Here is a 17562-nt window from a genome sequence, read left to right as displayed (position 1 = left end):
GAATTCTGTCTCTGGACTACAGCCTCAGAATGTGCCTGGTGTCTCCAGGCACAGGCTGAGGCTGTAGTCCAGAGACAGAATTTCTTCTTCTTCTGGGAAGCCTTAGCTCTCTTCTTAAGGTCTTTAAACTGATTGAACCAGGCCCACCCAGACGGCCTAGCGTAATCTCCCTTACTTAAAGTCAACTGACTATGGACTTTAATCACATCTACGAACCCTTTCATAGCAGCACCTAGATTAGTATTCGATTGAATAACTGAGGACAGTAACCTAGCCAAGCTGGCACACAAAACTGACGATCACATAAAACAGTCTACTCCTTGTCAACTTGGAATCTAAGTACATATCCTGAACCCATGCTTAATCTCCCAGTAAAGATAATAACAAAGTCATACTCCCATCCAACATAACACATCTGTCCTTCATACAACTGAAAACGTGCTAACCCTTCTGCAGAAGAGAATGTGATGTACTTGGGTGATGCCCACTCTTCTCTTGTGATATCCTGTAACTTAAATACTATGACATAAACCTAACTACTATTAATATATATGTGTGATGATAAGAGGCTAAGAGAGAAGAAAACAAAAATCATTTAATTAATACATGTATATATATACATAAAGATATATTTATAACAAAATAAAGAAGTATACTCATAATTATAGTCCCCACTTCTGCAACCGGCTACATGATCTTAGCTGCTCTTTATAACTTCTTCCATCACCCATTTCCTTTGTCCTCAGCAAGCACCCCAGCTGGTCATGGTTCTTTGCCTGGTGAAGTGACCCAAATATTTATTCCTGAAGGATCTGGGCTGTTAGCAGTCCTGTCTGAATTGAGCGTCGTAGTTTTCCATTGACTTTGATTCCAGGACATGGTAATACTAAGACACATCCCAAGGGATCTCCTGTGTTCCAGACATACTCTTCCTAATCCCCATTGTGTGGTAGCAACCCAGTTTCCCCTTGGCAGTCAGGGCCCATCACCCAGCCAGCCCTGTAACTCCCTTTCTGCCTGTTGATTCAGAGGCATGAGGAGTCCAAGGTGGCTGAGAGACCATATTAACTTCCAGTTCAAAGGGATCATTGTTATGACTCCTGATGGAAGCATTTCTCCCTCTGGAACTAAGACTTCTAGGTCAACAGAGTATAAAGGGGCAGAGATAGAAAGCAAAGACTATGCTAGAGAATCACTAAGGATCAAGGAGAACCTCTTAGAGGATCTGGAGATCAAGGAGTTGGGGTAGCACCCCTTACTCCCATTGTAGTCCCATTTCCACTCCTTGATCCCTGGACCCATGAATCTCGGCAATGGAAGAAACAGCACCATGTACTGGATGCTGATTTAGAGTAATTTTGCCATTACTTTTAATGGCAAAAACCTCAATTACATTTTGGCAATAACCGCAATTTCTTTTGCACCAACCTAATATCAAGCCAGCTGCTTCAAAATGGCAGGAACATGGCAAGACCAGTGAATTCTGCAAGTGAGTGCTCATGCCTGTACTTCACTCGCTGTGAGGTGAGTTCCTTAACCAGAAGCAACTGTGTGGAATACCATGACAAAGAATAAGGTTGTCTCTAAGTCCATGCATGGTAGTTTTGGCAGAAGCATTGAGTGCAGGGAAAGCAAGTGTATATCCAAAGTAATTGACCATTGAGGAGTTCAGTCTCATCCATCACAGCCCAGGTCACGTTTCGTCTCCTCCATAAAGACTTTAGTAACCTCTCAGACCAATCCAGTGCCCATTCATTTGACCAACATTTATTGAGTGCTTTTGTGTGCTGGACACCCTGCTGGGTGCTGGAGGAAAAAAACATGATCTCTGCTTTGAAAGAACTTAGTAAATTGTGAAATTGAACAAACAAGTTGCTTTTCTGTGTCCTTGCAACCCAGGAGCCATGGGTTTGACCTCAGGACTGGGCAGTTTTCTGTGCCTGGCAGACTGTGGGTGTCCTGAGGGCATGCTCCACATTCTCATCCCCAACTTGCATAACACTCAGGTCATGAGATGTGCTGGAGAATCACTGGCAAGGCCTGGAAAACATGCAACTAATAGTTTCACAGAAGCCACTTCTTGGGATGTGGCCGATGGGGATTCTGCCCTCTCTAGGGAGGTAGCAAATGTGAGTGGTGCTGTGGGCAAGGCCCTTCCTACCGCCTGCTTGCTGGGTCAGGCTGCACTGGCACTCAGCTCATCAGTCCTTCCACTCAGGCAAAATCTACCTCATCTTGTTTAGGACCACATTGTTTCCAGCCAATGCACATAATCAGAGCCAGTCTCAAAGAGGGCAGAGAAAGCCGCATGACCCCACAGGCCACCTACAAACCATACCCTCCTGTCCTGGCTCCTGGAGAAAGTCTTCCCAAAGCCAGTGTTGGTTCCTGCTCCCCCTACCATGCCACCTTTCCTGCCTCTGAGCAGCCACCGTACTTTATTGATTAATATTGGCACTATCCATCGGGCATTGCATAGCTACTATATGCCAGGTATTACAAATTTGTCATCTTCTCAAATTCTCATAACAACCAAATATGTAGTCATCCTAAGCTTCATTTACATTTGATTTCCATTCACCTTTAGTCCCTGTACTTTGTCTCAGAGGTGTAGCAAGCCCAGCTGACCTCTGGCACTGCAGGGGAGGAGAAGGAACATTGGGTCGAGAGCTGGATCTAGGCAGGGTAAGCTTGGGCAAGCCATTTCTCCTTTCTGGGCCATGGATTTTCAGACTGTGAAATAAGATAATATTTGGGCTGAATGATGCCTGAGTCATTTCCCAGGTAAGTTATAAATTTTTAGGTACAGCATAAAAGCCAAAGTGCTGATGCTGTGCCCAGCAAAGATTAACACAACCAAAACTTCTGCATTCTACAGAGAGCACTGGTTTCTTTATGAGCCTGCTTTTGAAACAATGTTGTTTGCTTGGAAGCTTCCCACTTACTCCTGTCTTTGCAAACCTATTTTGTGGGTGTGTGTGCAACAAAACTGACATAATAGCCATGTGGTAGACCACAGTATCGGACCCAATTTTTTTGCCCTTAACTGTGTCCATGAGAGGCGCAGGCTTCCTTGTCTCTTTGGGTTCATCCATGGGACTTGCTTTGGGCAGTGGGCAGAGGCAATGGTGTCACCAGAGGCCATGCACTCTTCTGCTTGCATTCTTGCTCCTCTGCCATCACAATGAGACAAATAAACCCAGGCTTATCGACTGGTCCCAGGAGGAGGATGAGGATCTTATGATACAGAGCTACTCTTAGCCAATCCAGCCTGGACCAGCTGCCCCAGCCAACCTGCAGACGCATGAACCAAATCAGTGCTTTGTCATACATGGCTGAGAATATCTGATGGTTTGTTACTCAGCCTTTTTGTGGCAGTAGCTCACTGAAATGGACACCTAGAAAGGTATTTATAATCCAGCCCCTCACATCCAGATGAGCTTTAGTGTGGATCTTAGCAATAACTCCCCCACATCACCAATCTAACATGTAATTCTGTCTGTTGGCCCCACTTTGCATGCCTGCAAGGGTGAGGAGCTCACTGTTTCCTGAGGCAGCTGCACATTTGGAAATATAACTGCTGAGCTTCTTCATAAGAAGTCAACTCACTCTCTCTTAACTTCTGCTTGTTGGCCCCCAGGGCCACACAGAATTGAATACTCCTCTTTTCTTCCTGACAGCTGTTCAGAGGTGTGAAAAGTGCTCTCACATTCTCCCATATATTTGCTGTTAGTGCTAAACATCCCCTTGTTGCTGGCCATCTCTCACCCCTGTTAAAAAGCTCAGCCCTGGGCCATTCCTGCAGCTCCACCAAACTGGGTCGGCTCCATCTTTCTCCTGCTTCACATGCCCAGAGAAAAACAGAATAGCACAGGTGCATCCATCAGAGCAGAACAGCAAAGGGCTGTCCCTGCCCTCTCCCTGGACACTGCTGACGTCCCGTGCAGTAAGAACTCTTTGGACTGCCACAGAACATCAATCACATCGATCCTGAGCTGGCCCCAGACAACAAACCAAAGGCATTCTCACACATGCTGTCACTACACCATGCCTCTGCCCTCCTGAAATTTCAGATTCCCAAGTGTCCAAGGCATTTGGAAGAAAGAAAAGTCTACACTTTCTAACCACTCTTATCTGCCAGTGTTCCTAGGAGTGGGAAACAGTTGGAAATCATCTCCAAAGCAGGCAGCAGGGATTGAGCCATTTATGTAGGAGCCCTCCAGTCCCTGGGAAGTGGGAGCCAAGCTGGGCCCTCTCAGGTCAGTTGTATACCACTTGTCTCAGAGCCTCTCGCCCCTGAACTGATGGAGAAGGATCCTCTTAGGACCTGTTGGGGCTTAAGATTTGAGCTGCAATGAGCTCAAACCAGTTTCAGGGAGAAGTTTTCTCAGTTTAATTCCTGACATTCAGGGCCTTGTCATCAATTACTTGGCCACTTGGCTGGAGCATGGCAGCACTGTAAATGTGTGCAGACCCTAGGTGCCTGCCTGGAGGCCTACAGATCACAAGGCACAGGCCATTTGGCCCACAAGCCAAGCGGAGCCTTGTTTACATAAGCGCCTGTGGGCGAGTGGGCATCCCATGTCCCAGTGGCCTAGAACCAGGAACCCAGTGACTGCCTGGCCCAAGATGGCCCTCTTGCCTTAGCAACAGCTTGGGTAATTTCATTCCTTTGCCGTAGTGGCTGTTTAATTATTCATTATCCAACTTGGTCAGGGAGGGGTAGCTTCTTCTGCACCCAGGCTATATCTGTGAAGTCACAGAATCCAGGGCTGGAAAGGAAGTGAAAGATAGTCTTGTCTAATTCAGGTTGGATTTTTTTTTCTGCAAACTGTCTCTTACATTCCTCCTGTCAAAGGAAGCTCATGACCTGCCCAAAACAGCTTATCATGACGTGAAATCTCCTTCCTATGGCTTCTACCCACTGTGCCCATATCTGCCTCCTGCAACCCATAAACCAAATCCCAATCCTGTAAAGAGCCCATTGGTGAAAATATTACCCACTGTTCTATACTTGTCTTCTTTAAGCCAAATAGCTCCAGTCCCTTCAGCTATCTGCACTGTCCTCCGTGGCAGGGTTTCTGGCCCACCATACCCAGGACTCTCCTCTGTGGATGTTTCAGGAGAAAATAGCATCACCCAAATGCATCATGGAGACTGGTGTGGCATGTAGATCATCAGACAGGGAGCAGGACAAGGCAGCTGTGTTGCCCACAATCTTTCTTATGCCATTTGTCTCTTAAGCCTGTCCCTCCACCTGGAAAATGAATGGTCCACTCACTGTCAGTGACATAATTCAAGTGAGATGACCAGCATGGGGGTGAGTCTCAGCACACACCAGTGACTTTGTTGACACCAGGATCCCATGACTACTGTTGAACAAGAAAACCATGCTTTTGTGAACAGTGCCATGAATACGGGGCTGGCCAGTCTTGCAGACCTGCTCTTCCTAAGAGTCACAGCCCAATACAGGGAGCCAAGACTAAGAGGAGGGGTCTTTACCCAGCGCATTAGTCAGAGCACTTCAGAAAAAGAGAAGCAATAGCACGTGTGGGTATATAGAACCAGATTTATTTTAGGGAATTGGCTAATGTGATTCCAAGTCCAAAATCTGATCGGGGAGGTCAATAGGCAGGAGACTCAGGAAAGGTTGACAGTTTGAGTCCACAGGCAGTCTGCTGGGGAGGAAGGAAGACGCAATGTTGTAGAGGAGGAACCAAGGCCTCTGCTGATATAGTTCTCCCTGGAGATCAGTCTTCCATTCTACCCAGGCCTTCAACTGATTGGATAAGGCTCACCCACATTATGGAGGGTGGTCTGTTTTACTCAAAATCCACCAGTTTAAATGTAAATATGATCCAAAACATCCTCACAGGAAGATCCAGAATAATATGTGACCACATATCTGGATCCAACTAAGTTGACACATAAAATTAACCATCACACCCAGGAAGCCTCTTATCCAGTGACAGCGCACACAGAATGCAGGAGGGACTTGGGATGTTCTTGCCAAGAACAACAATAAGAATGCCACCAAAAGCCTTATCAAATGGCAGTCCGTTGTGTCACGTTTACATTATCTAAAGACAACACCTGATGTTCACCATACCATTGACTACAATAAAAATGGTTACAAAGTATAGCACTGCCATTCAGCCATCAAAATTGATATGGTGTAGTATATGAATACTTAGTCAAGTGGGAAGATGTTTATATATGTATATATATGTATATGTATATATTGAAGCATCACAAGATATATATGTAATTGATAGCCATGTATAGTAAAGGTATTGATTTTATTCACCAAGATGGTAGCAGCGTTTCTTTCCAGATATGTAAATGATGGGTTTCTTCCTTTTTTTCTCTTGCATGTATTATGCAGCATCCCCATTAATATCCTGCACCACTTGCCAAAGAACACAATAAATACAAGTTTTTGAAGTAAACAAAATGATTTTATGTAGTCATTTCTGTCAACTAACAATGCAGAAAACTCCAATATATTTATATAGCATTTGTCTGAGTTATGTTCCGGCAAAATTTAACTAAACTTTTACATGCCACAGCCTGTCGGTTTTGTTGTTGATGTTGCTATTTTGGTTAAAAAATGTTTTTGATCAGATGTAACAAAGCACTCCATAAAAGCTATTAAGTACTGTGCACATATCAGTTATTTCTAGAAGACATTCTATCCTTAAACAGTGGCTGTCTTGTTCCACTCCTGCTGCTATAACAAAACACCTTAGACTGAGTAATTTACAAAGAACGGAAATGTATTGCTCACAGTTCTAGAGGCTGGGCAGTCCAAAATCAAGGCACTAGCAGATTCAGTGTCTGGTGAAGGCTGATCTCTGCTTCCAAGAGGGTGTCTTATGACTGCACACTCTGAAGAGGATGCAGCTGTGTTCTCACACGGCAGAAGGAATGGAAGGACAAAGGGACAGATAGCTCCCTAGACCTCTTTTATAAGGTCATTAATCCCATTCATGAAGGATCTGCCCTCATGACTTCATCATCTCCTAAAGGCCCTACCTCTTAATACCATCATATTGGTGATCAAGTTTCAGCATATGAGTTTAGGGGTAACACATTCAGACCACAGCACTGGCCATAGTTAACTCCTTCGCAGGCATATTTACAAATAATCATCCCACATTTTCTGCTCTTAGCTGTCATTTCTGGTGAATCTTCAGGGCTCTTATCTTTAATATTTTTTGCAACAACTGTGTGTCCATGGGAAGAAACATCTCACCTCTTATCTGGAGTCACATGCATGGTCTTTATAAATGCTGTTTCTCAACTTCTGGTCACTAAGGCCTCACCGTGTATGGGTTTCTCAACCTTAGCACTGTTGACATATTGGGTTGAAGAATTCTTGTGAGGGCCGTTCCTGTGCACTGTAGGATCTTTAGCAGCATCTCTGGCCTCTACACACTAGACTCCAGTAGCAAACTTCAAATTGTGACAACTAAAAATGTCTCTAGACATTGACAAATGTCCCCTGGGGGAGCAAAATCACCCCTGGTTGAGAACCGCTGCTGTATTTTATTAATGATCCACATACTCTAGAGCAACAAGGGAGGAAAGAATGATCAGATAGGCATGCAGAAGGACATAGAAATGCCTTTGCCCATGTAGCACCCCCACTCCTCCCTATGCCCATCTGATTGGATCTGACTGACCTGTGCTCTCTGCAGTCCAGCTCAAAGCTCTTTTGGAGAGACCCACACTGCTGTAACCAGGGCCACCTAGGCCACCTACCTGCTAGCAGCATTGGTCTGAGGCCATATCAGCACAAAAGCCAGTGGAGAGAGGGTGCTGGGAAGAAGAAACCATGAGCTCATGGGGGAGTGGGAAGATGCAGACACATTTACAAGGCATTCAAACAGCCAGAGGAAACTCGAAGTAGACAAGAAGGCCATGGGGATGGGGATGTCTCTCTTGCTGGGTCTGGATCTCAGAGGGTCTCGTCTCCTAAGTCAGCCAGATCACAGGTCCTCCTTCCCCCTGTTCCCTAAGAGCTGGGCCTGCAGGCGGGGATGCCATTTTAACCATACAGGGGTTGGGGGAAAAGGAAAGGAAAATTCCATTCCAGATCTCCTTCACACCTGCCTCTGTAACTTTTGTGCTATTTTCAGTTTTGGCATGGAAAAAAAAAAAAAAAAACACCCTGATCAGAGCCTAGGGAGCAGATGAAGGGGGTCATGCTTGACATGTAATCAGTACAGCTTCATGGCTCTGAGCTGTACCCTTGATCTGGCCTCTAGCTTTTCTTGGCTCATTCAGAGCCTGGGAGCAGTCCATTCCACATACAATCTCAGAACACAACCCCCTCAGCTTGGAGCTCAAACACCTTCAGTGGCTCCCTGCTTTCTGCAAGATAAATCTCAACTGCACGGCATGGTCTTCGTGTGAGATTCCTGCAGCTGCTGTAATGAATGACCAACAGCAGTGTGGCTTAAAGCAACAGAAGTGTATTCTCGTACACTTCTGGGGGCCATAAGTCTAAAATCAAGGTGTTAGCAGGACTGGCTCTTTCTGGAGGCTCTGTGAGAGAGGGATCCAGGCCTCTCTCTTGGCTTCTGAGGTTGCTGGCCATCCTTGGCATCCTTAGCTTGCAGCTGCATCACCTGACCTCTGCCTCCATCCTCACATGACCTTCTCTCCATTGTTTTGTCTTCTCTCCTCTTTTTCTTAAGAGGACATTAGATTGTCATTGCATTTGGAGCCCACCTGGATAATCCAGGATGATTTCATCCTTACCTTAGTTATATCTACAAAAACCTTTATTCCAAATAAGGTCACATTCACAGAGTCTAGCTGGGCATTTTTTTTTTGGCAGGGGGCACTATTCAACTCAGTACAGTCTTCAAGGGCCTCCAAAGGAGGCTTCATTCATTTGTTCACTCACTGATCCATTGATTCAGTTGATGACCCATGCTTGGCACATACCCTTCTGGGCCAACCTCCTGCCTGCTTTTCATGGATCCTGTTCCATTTCCCTTTTCCCCTGTTCTCCACCCCTTCTCAGGGCTCAGCTATATTCCCATCCCCTCCAGGAAGTCTTCCTTGACTTTTAGCCGACACTGACGCACCCTTTAGCAACATAACTCCATTCAGATCCCTGTCTAGCTTACTGCAATCTGATGACTGGCTGGGCTGTCTTTGCAAGGCCTCCTGCAAGTCACTCACCAGACATGTATTGACCTCAGCTTAGCTAGAATTAGAAATAATCCACTCTGAAGTACAAACTGTGCCTGCCCGGGTGTGTTGGGGGGTAAGGGACAGTGTGGGGAGGAAGGTCCCTGCCACCAGTAACTTACAAAGCATAGCCACTGTGAGTCTCTCTTTTCTCCTCACCACCCTGCAATTCCCACTTCACCTATGAGATAACAGGATCTGCAGTTCCTTGGCTTATTCAAATTCATGAAACGAGTCAGCAGCAGCCCTAGGACCAGAGACATGTTTACATGTAATCCCATCACCAGACCTCAGAGAGGATGGCTGGGACAGAAGTCCCTGCACACTGACTTCAGTTATTGGCACTTGTCACGCTGTTTCATTTACGAACACTCCTCCTTCCACATAGATTTCCTTCCATCTTCTGAGTCTGCTGTCACTGTTTGTTGGCAAAGGCCCCCGGTCAAATGCCAGTGACTACAGAAGCAGCCCCCAGGTAGCCTTGAGTGGTCCTCGCAGTGTGGTTCATGGGCAGGGCTTCAGATGGGACAGGCTCCTCCACTTACCAGCAGAGGGACCTCCCACCCCCAGAGGCTGCACAGAGGCATAGGAAGACCTTCCCACTCCTGAACCCCTTCCTTCTCCAGCCTCCTCGCATTGCTCGCCAGGGTTCATCATTGCACCATTCATTGCTGCCATGCTATTCCTTCTGCCCAGAAAGCAACCCCTCCCTATCAACCCTACTCACTGTCAACATTCATAGCACATGCCATCTTCACTGCCATCCCTGCCTGTCCCAGGTTCCCTCCACTCTGTGTTCATGCTCCCACTGTAAGCACTCAGCCCATTGTGTTACAAAAGGAGAGTCCCTTCTCGATCTCCTTCACACGTGCCTCTGCAATTCTGTGTTAGAGCTGACCCCTCAGCCACACCTAGCACCCAGAGAGTTGGACGATGCTCATTCATCTTTGTTACCTGGCCCCAAGATGGGGCCAACAAGCCATAGAGGTGGCTCTTCTTGTTTCCGGCAATTTACTTGTTCCAGGCTATGACTTCATAGCGATCTCTGTTTATCAAAATCATTCGTGCATTTATTACAAGCACCTAGGGTCTCAAAATAAGCCTCGGCTGCAGGCTCCCTCCCTTCCACCTTCCTGTTCCTAACTGTGGCTAAAGACAGGACAGTTGAGGAAAACATGAGGGATACATGTCCGCAATAATACGTCTTCCCAGACACATTCTTTAATAGCAAAGTCAAGAAACACTTCCACCAGTTTCACAAAAGACTGAATCTGCCCCTTGACTCTAGCTCTGTGAGTAGTACCTTTACTTTATGGATAAAAATGTGGATAGACTAGAGAAGATTCCAAGAAAAACAAATGAAATTTCAAGAATGCATGATGGTAACCAAAAGCATTTACTTATTTGCTTACCTATTTATTTATTTAAACAGTTTTTTTGGGGTAAAATTGCCACACAGTAAGCTACACAGATTTAGAGTAAATAATTTGATAAGTTTTGACAAACGTACACACTGTAAAGCCATCAAGATAGTGAATATTTCCACTGCTCTCCCACCAAAGTTTCCTCTGGCTCTTCCATAGCCCTCCTAATCCCGCCCCCGCAACCACTGAAGCACTGTGACTACAGATTAGTTTGCATACCTTAGAATTGTATACAAATGGATCATTGAGTGAATACACACTTTTGTCTGGCTTATTTTAATCCTCATAATTATTTTAAGATTCATCCAGGTCATGGTGTGTATCAATTATTCATTCCTTTTTATTACCGAGTAGTATGCCATTATAAAGATACATCATTGTAAAGATATACCATTCATCTGTTGATTGACATTTGGATTTTTCCCAGTTTGGGTCTATAGTTAATAAAGCTGCTATGAACATTAGTTTACAAGTTTTGTAAAAACATGTGCTTTAATTTCTCTTGGGTGAATATCGAAGACTGAATGGCTGGGTCACATTGTGTGTGTATGATTAGCTTTCCAAGAAATTTACAAACTGTTTTCCAATGTGATCGTGCCATTTTATATACCCGCCACTGTGTATGAGGGCTCTGGTTCTTTCCCATAGTCACCGACGGTGTTTTAGTTTTACCTACTCTAATAAACAGCAGTATCTTATTATGGTTTTAATTTGCATTTCCCTAGTTACTAATGATGATGAGCATCTTTTCATGTGTTTGTTTTCCTTCCATACATCTTCTTTGGTAAAGCCATTATTCAAATAGTTTGCTCAGTTTTTTTATTGGGTTGTTTTCTTATTATTGATTTTTGGAAGTTCTTCAAATATTTGGATACAAGTTCTATATTTCCTCCAAGTGAGTGCCTTGTTTTCCTTTCTTTCATTTTCTTAAGAAAAAGAGCAGAAGTTTTTAATTTTGCTGAAGTTCCATGTATCAGCTTATTACTTCATAACTGTAAGATTATTGATTTAAAACAAAGAAAGCTGAGTGGCTTAGAGTATCTAATAATTAAATGTTTATGCCAAGCCTACTATGTGCCAGGAGCTGCTTGGCCCCAAAGAGAAAAAAGTACAAGACATGATGCCTGATTACACAGAGCTCAATGCACAGTAGGGGAGGTGAAGGGAGAACCTGATTAAATTCGATCCACATTATCAGCACCAGGAGAGAGGGACAAAGAGGGTCATGGAGTTCATGGGAGGCAATGGAAGGAAAAAGGTATGAGAAAGTAAAGTGGGCATTTTTAGCTGGGTCCCACCCTAAGTTTAGGCTTTAGGAAGAAAATTTTCCTTGGCTTTTGGTTTGTTTCTGGGAAGGCCATCCTGATCATTTGCTTTGTTCATTTCCAAGGAGGATGAAATGTTGAGCAACAGACCTCAATGAAAACAAGAGAGGTTTGGACCAAATATGGAGCAGAGCTTGATAAAGAGGATGTCAAGACAAGGGGAAAAAAAAAGACCAAGAAAGAAGGGGGAAGAAAGATTAGTGGCAAAGAAATATCAAGGGAAGTCTCTACTCATAAAATAGAAATTAATGGATTACAGAGCAAGGACATTAAGAAAGATCTTTAAGAGGTTGCAGGAAATGGGGGAATTAGGGCAAAGCTGAGCTGTCATGTGGAACATTTTACATAACAAACTACTGGTTAAAGCTAATATAAGCTTTATATTATAAAGGGTAAGAGACAGCATGTGCCCAAGAGAGGAGAAATGAGAGACAGGATAATAGTCAGGATCCAAGCCCTGACTCGGAGGCAGCTCACTTGGCTGTGTACTCAATACTCCTAGAGGCCAGGCTATTGTCATCTGGAACTTGGGTCTCTTACATGGGCTTGGAACAGAATCCACCAGTCCAGGATGATTTGGTGGATGGAGGGCAGATTTTTTTTACTGCAGCACCTTCAGAAGGCCTTTTCAGGTAGTATTTACCTTGGAAGTTGCTTCTTTCCCAAGAGGAAACATAAAAAAATCAGGAGCTACAAACATCTTATCTTCTGCTGTAATGTAGCTCGGAACTGCAGCAGAGTGCCAGTGGAGAATGGAGAGGGGCTCAGCCAGAGAAATTGCTCCTCGCATATACACTCAGTGAACTGTGTTGCAAAGGGTAAGTCTTCTCAGTTCCAGCATCTGATGGTCATGACGCATGCTGACCGGTAGGAATGGGGAAAGCCAGGGTTAGAGACAAGGAGTTGGTGGAGAATTTCCACCTAACATGTAAACTGTGTGTGATAACAGCTGAAGACGCCATCTGCAGTTGGAATAAAAATCGAGACATGGCCATTCCAACACAAGGCATTGGGGAACATGGGACAGCGAGGGGTACAGGGGATGAGAAGATGACACCAAACCAAAGATGGGAAGCAGACAATCCCATGGCCCTCCTGAGGTCTTTTGTTTTTCTGTCTCTACAACATTAACCCCGGAGCTGTCAATGTCTCTGTTTCCTCTGTGCAATTGAACACAAGGGAACACATACTCCATCTCATGCAGCATCCTCCATCATTCTCAACTATTTTAGTGGGGATTAAAACTGCAGCTAACTGGAAGGTAAAATAAGACAGTGGCTTAAATAAGAGAAAAGCTTGTTTATTTTTTATATAAAAGTCTGGGCAGGCAAATCAAGGACCAATATTGGGTCCCATTGGGTCAGGGACCCAGGAACTTTCTAGATCTCTATCTCGCCATCTCTGCAGTGCGGCCCTTGCTCTCATAGTCCAAGGCATTTATGTTCCAGGAGAGAGAAAATGACGAAGAAAGAGGTAAAGGGTGCACTCCAGGTCTCTCAAGGAAAGGACCTGGAAGTTATCACAGGACAAGCACTTCTGCTAACCTCCCACTGACCGGGACTTAGTCACATGGCCATGCAATGTGACTGGGAAGCATAGTCCTGATTCAGAGCAGCCACGCACCCTAATAAACATTCTAATCCAGCGGGAGAAGGGGAAATGGATCTTGGACAACTAGTAGTCTGACATGTTGACTAATCAGTCACAAAGTCCTAAATAAGGGAAAACACAAAGACATCATCATGTATTGACCTGCACGCTAATTGGCAATTGCCTTGAAGTTTCTGGCACCCAGAGTGGGCACACCAAATAAATAATTCCCCATTAGAGGGGTCTGGGAGGGCAAAGCGGAAGCTAGGACTTGAAAGGGAGTTTATAGGACAGAGTTAAAAAGGAAAGGGGCAAAGCGAGGGTGGAATCATGCTCTGGGGGCTATGTTCTCCAGTGTAGCTGAGAAGCTGGGAAACCTGGGGGAATAATGAGGAGAAAAGCAGCAATTTGAGTGTGCACATTGGGAGAAAAGTCGAGAGAGAGAAAGAACAGAATTGGAGTATGGCACATGAGCCGAGTGATGGGTTGGGGTTTTTGTCTTTTGATGGTAGGGAAAGAACTTCACATTGAATAAGTTCTTCTTAAATACTTGCTCTATGCAAGGTCTCATATTGGGACCATGAAATAAAGGAGGAGAAACAAGACAGAGTCCCTGCCCACAGGGAAGTTCCAGTCTCAGCATGTAAACTTGTATACCTTACAATCCTAGATAGTACTTTTGAACCGACCTCTTCAAAAATTTCATCTCAGTTTATAAACATGGTAGCTGAAATATTTACCAAACAGATATTCAATAGATATTAATAGCTCAAGATCTGACATCAGACACTGGCTTTTAACTCATCCTCTGTGTGGGAAAGTCATGGTGACTTTCCCAATTTTAGCACCAAAAGTTCCATATCCTGGACAAACTGAGATGGTTGGTCACCCTTGCTATGTATAAGCTTCATGTTCTTGGGCAAGTTACTTGACCTCTTCTGATCTCAGTTTCTTCAAGTGGAAAATGGGAATAATAATCATTTTGACCTTTCATGACAGTCGTGGACATTAAATGGGAATATGTTAATCGGGCTTAGCAGAGTGCCTAGCACAAGTACTAATATTATCCTTTATGGTTACTCTTAATAGAACTGTTATGGAGCTGATGGAGTCACATACATTTTACCCACAACCTTCTGGATGAAAACTACATGCTGCACTGGAATAAGTGAACTTGAGTATTTATGATGGTTTTGTAACATATTTCTCAGGAATGGCAAGGAGCTACTGTTACTGGAAAACTTTCTTTTCAAATTTAATATACATCTCCAATTTCCCTTCTTTCATCTTCTCTGTATACTAGTCATTTTTCCCATTGTCATGGGATCTGAAATAAGAATATCTTGTGAACTTCCATGTAAAGTAGTTGTCTGAAATGTTATAATAAATTTGCTTTTAAAAGGCAATTTCAAGTAGGTTATAGGAACAATAGGAAAATCTTTTTTAAACTTCCTGTTTTTATTCACTCCTTCTTTCAATGAGTATTTAATCGTGCTATTATTTGCTGTCAAGCAACATGCCAGGCACTGGGTACACAAGAATAAAAAGCCCCAATCTCTGCTTTTAAGGATATCCCCTGAAGAGATGGATCATATATTGCATAGGAGCAATAAATACAGAGATGCAGGTGCTCACCAGCCTGATGAGAATCCCTCAATGTACTTGACAGAGTCAGATAGAATTTCTAAAAGAAGTATTGGATGAGCTAACTCCTGCATTCCAGGTGAACAGAGAAGGTGCATAATGGGAAAGGCACTGAAGTAAAAAGCCCCAGTGCCATTCAGGTGACTATTGGGGTTCAGATGATGCAGAAGAGGGTGGTGGAGACTTTGTTGGCAAATTCATCCAACAAATATTTGCTGAGCACCTATTATATGAATAGTATCATTGAATACGCAAGACACAGATGGTGTCCTTGGAAAGCTTAGGACTTAGAAGGGGAAATAAGATGCACACGCAAACAACTAATGCAAGATACCTGTTATGGACTGAATGTTTATGCGTCCCTCAAGTTCATATGTTGAAGCCCTAACCCCCAGTGTGGCTGTATTTGGAGACAGAGGCTCTAAGGAAGTAAATAAAATTAATTGAGGCCATAAGGGTGGGGCTGTGATCCCATAGGATTAGTGTCCTTGTAAGAAGAGGCACTAAAGAGTGCTTCCTACCCCACACCCCAAACTGAGCATACACTGAGGAAAGTGAGAAGGTGACTGTCTGCAAGTCAGGAAGAGAGCCTCACCAGACACCAAACTGGCTGGAACCTTGTTCTTGGACTACCAGCTTCCAGATGTGAGAAAATTAACCCCTGTTGTTTAACTCATCCAGTCTGTGGTATTTTGTTATAGCAGCCTGAGCTGACTAATACCAATAGCCATGATGTGACACAGGGGGAAGGAAAAAAGTAGTACTGAACTCAGAGGAGTGGAGATATCTGCTGCCTCGGGGAGCCAGAACCAACTTGCAGGTGTTTAGGTGAACTTGATAGTAGAAGAACATTCCAGCTATTGGAAGTGTCCTGGGCTAGTTGGTAGCACGAAAACTCACAGCTTTCACTTGTTTGGAGGATCTGGCATGTGTGATGCAGAAGCATGCAGGACACACTGAGGTCGTGTTGTGAAGGGCTTTGAAAGTCAAGATGAAGAATCTGGGCTTCCTTGAGGGGCATGAGGGCACATTGGTGGTTTTAAACAAGCAGAGTTTCATTTAGCACTATTCCTTGGGCAGAGTAACCTGGAGGTTCCTGGAAAGGCTCAACCCTAAAAGTGATTGCAGCAACGCAGGTGAGGATGCAGCATAGGGCAACAGAGGTGGCATGTGACAAGAGAGATCCAGGAGGTCGGATAAACTACATTTGGCAACTTTTAGATTTGGCCCAGAGAAAGGTGGAAAATAAATGTTAATAATAAGAGAGTTGAAAACAAGGTAAGCTCATAAAATCAACTTGCTGACTTGTCAATTTGTAGATCACTTACTCCTAGAGTAGTCCATGTGAAACTTAGGCTGAATGGTTGGCACCAGGCAAAGACTTCACTTCCTTCTGTTATGCCTGGCTGTTGTCCAGTCTGGAACCTGAGCAATGAGGCTACTAAAAGTGAGCATGCAACCAGGAGTAGAATGAGCTCTAGGGCAAGGGTGATGTTTTCCTTCTAGATTATTTCAGTCTGAAGTGGGACCAAGCAGTTGAAAAGTACCACTGCCTCTCAGAGAGATGGAAGCCAAGAGAGTGGATCTGGAAGTCCAAGTGCTTAGAGGAACACTCTTGTGATGGAGACAGAAAAAGACAGCAGAAGATCTGGGAACAGCCTGCATTTAGAATGTTAGAGAAGGAAGGAGAAACATAAAAGGAGACTGAAGCCTTTAGAATAATTGGGCTACCAACCAGGATAATGTTTAGGGACCATTGGAGGAGGGACCCACTGGAGGAGGGAATTTCAGGAAAGAATCATGGTCAGTCATTTGCAGTGCCAATGACTGCAAATTCTAGGAAATGAGGAAAGGAAAAATATTACATTTATGATGAGACTCAGCAGCCCCATTCCTGGAGAAGAGAATAAACAGCTCTCTGTACTGGACAGCTGAACTCTCCCCCTGCTGAGGAAGAGTTTCGAACAGACAAGCCCCAGGGCCCCTGGGCTGAGCCCACACACTTTGGTCTCTCATACTCTGATGGGACTTTTTTCTTTCCTGGATTCAATGAAAGGTGTACACAGGAGGTACAGTGAGCAAATCCGTACTCAGAGAAAATGCTAGAGATATCTCAGCCCATTTCAAAGACCTTGAGGGTTCATTGCATTGCCTCCCAAACTTCAAAATGCATAGGGAGAATCCAGTTTATGATTTAGGGGATCTGGGGCAAAGGCTGAGAATCCTCATGCCTCGCAAGCTTCCAGCAGCTGCTGCTATACCTGCTCACCCAACTGCACTTGAAATCACAAAAGTCTAGAGCACAGCAACTAACTGGTGGTCCTGGCACCACTTGCTTCATCCAAATGTGTTTCTTTGACCAGCATAATCTTCTA

The sequence above is a fragment of the Pongo pygmaeus genome, chromosome 8 (assembly GCF_028885625.2).
Source record: "Pongo pygmaeus isolate AG05252 chromosome 8, NHGRI_mPonPyg2-v2.0_pri, whole genome shotgun sequence".
Classification (NCBI taxonomy): Eukaryota; Metazoa; Chordata; class Mammalia; order Primates; family Hominidae; genus Pongo; species Pongo pygmaeus.
The sequence above is the reverse complement of the archived record's forward strand: the minus strand, read 5'-3'. Positions refer to the sequence as shown.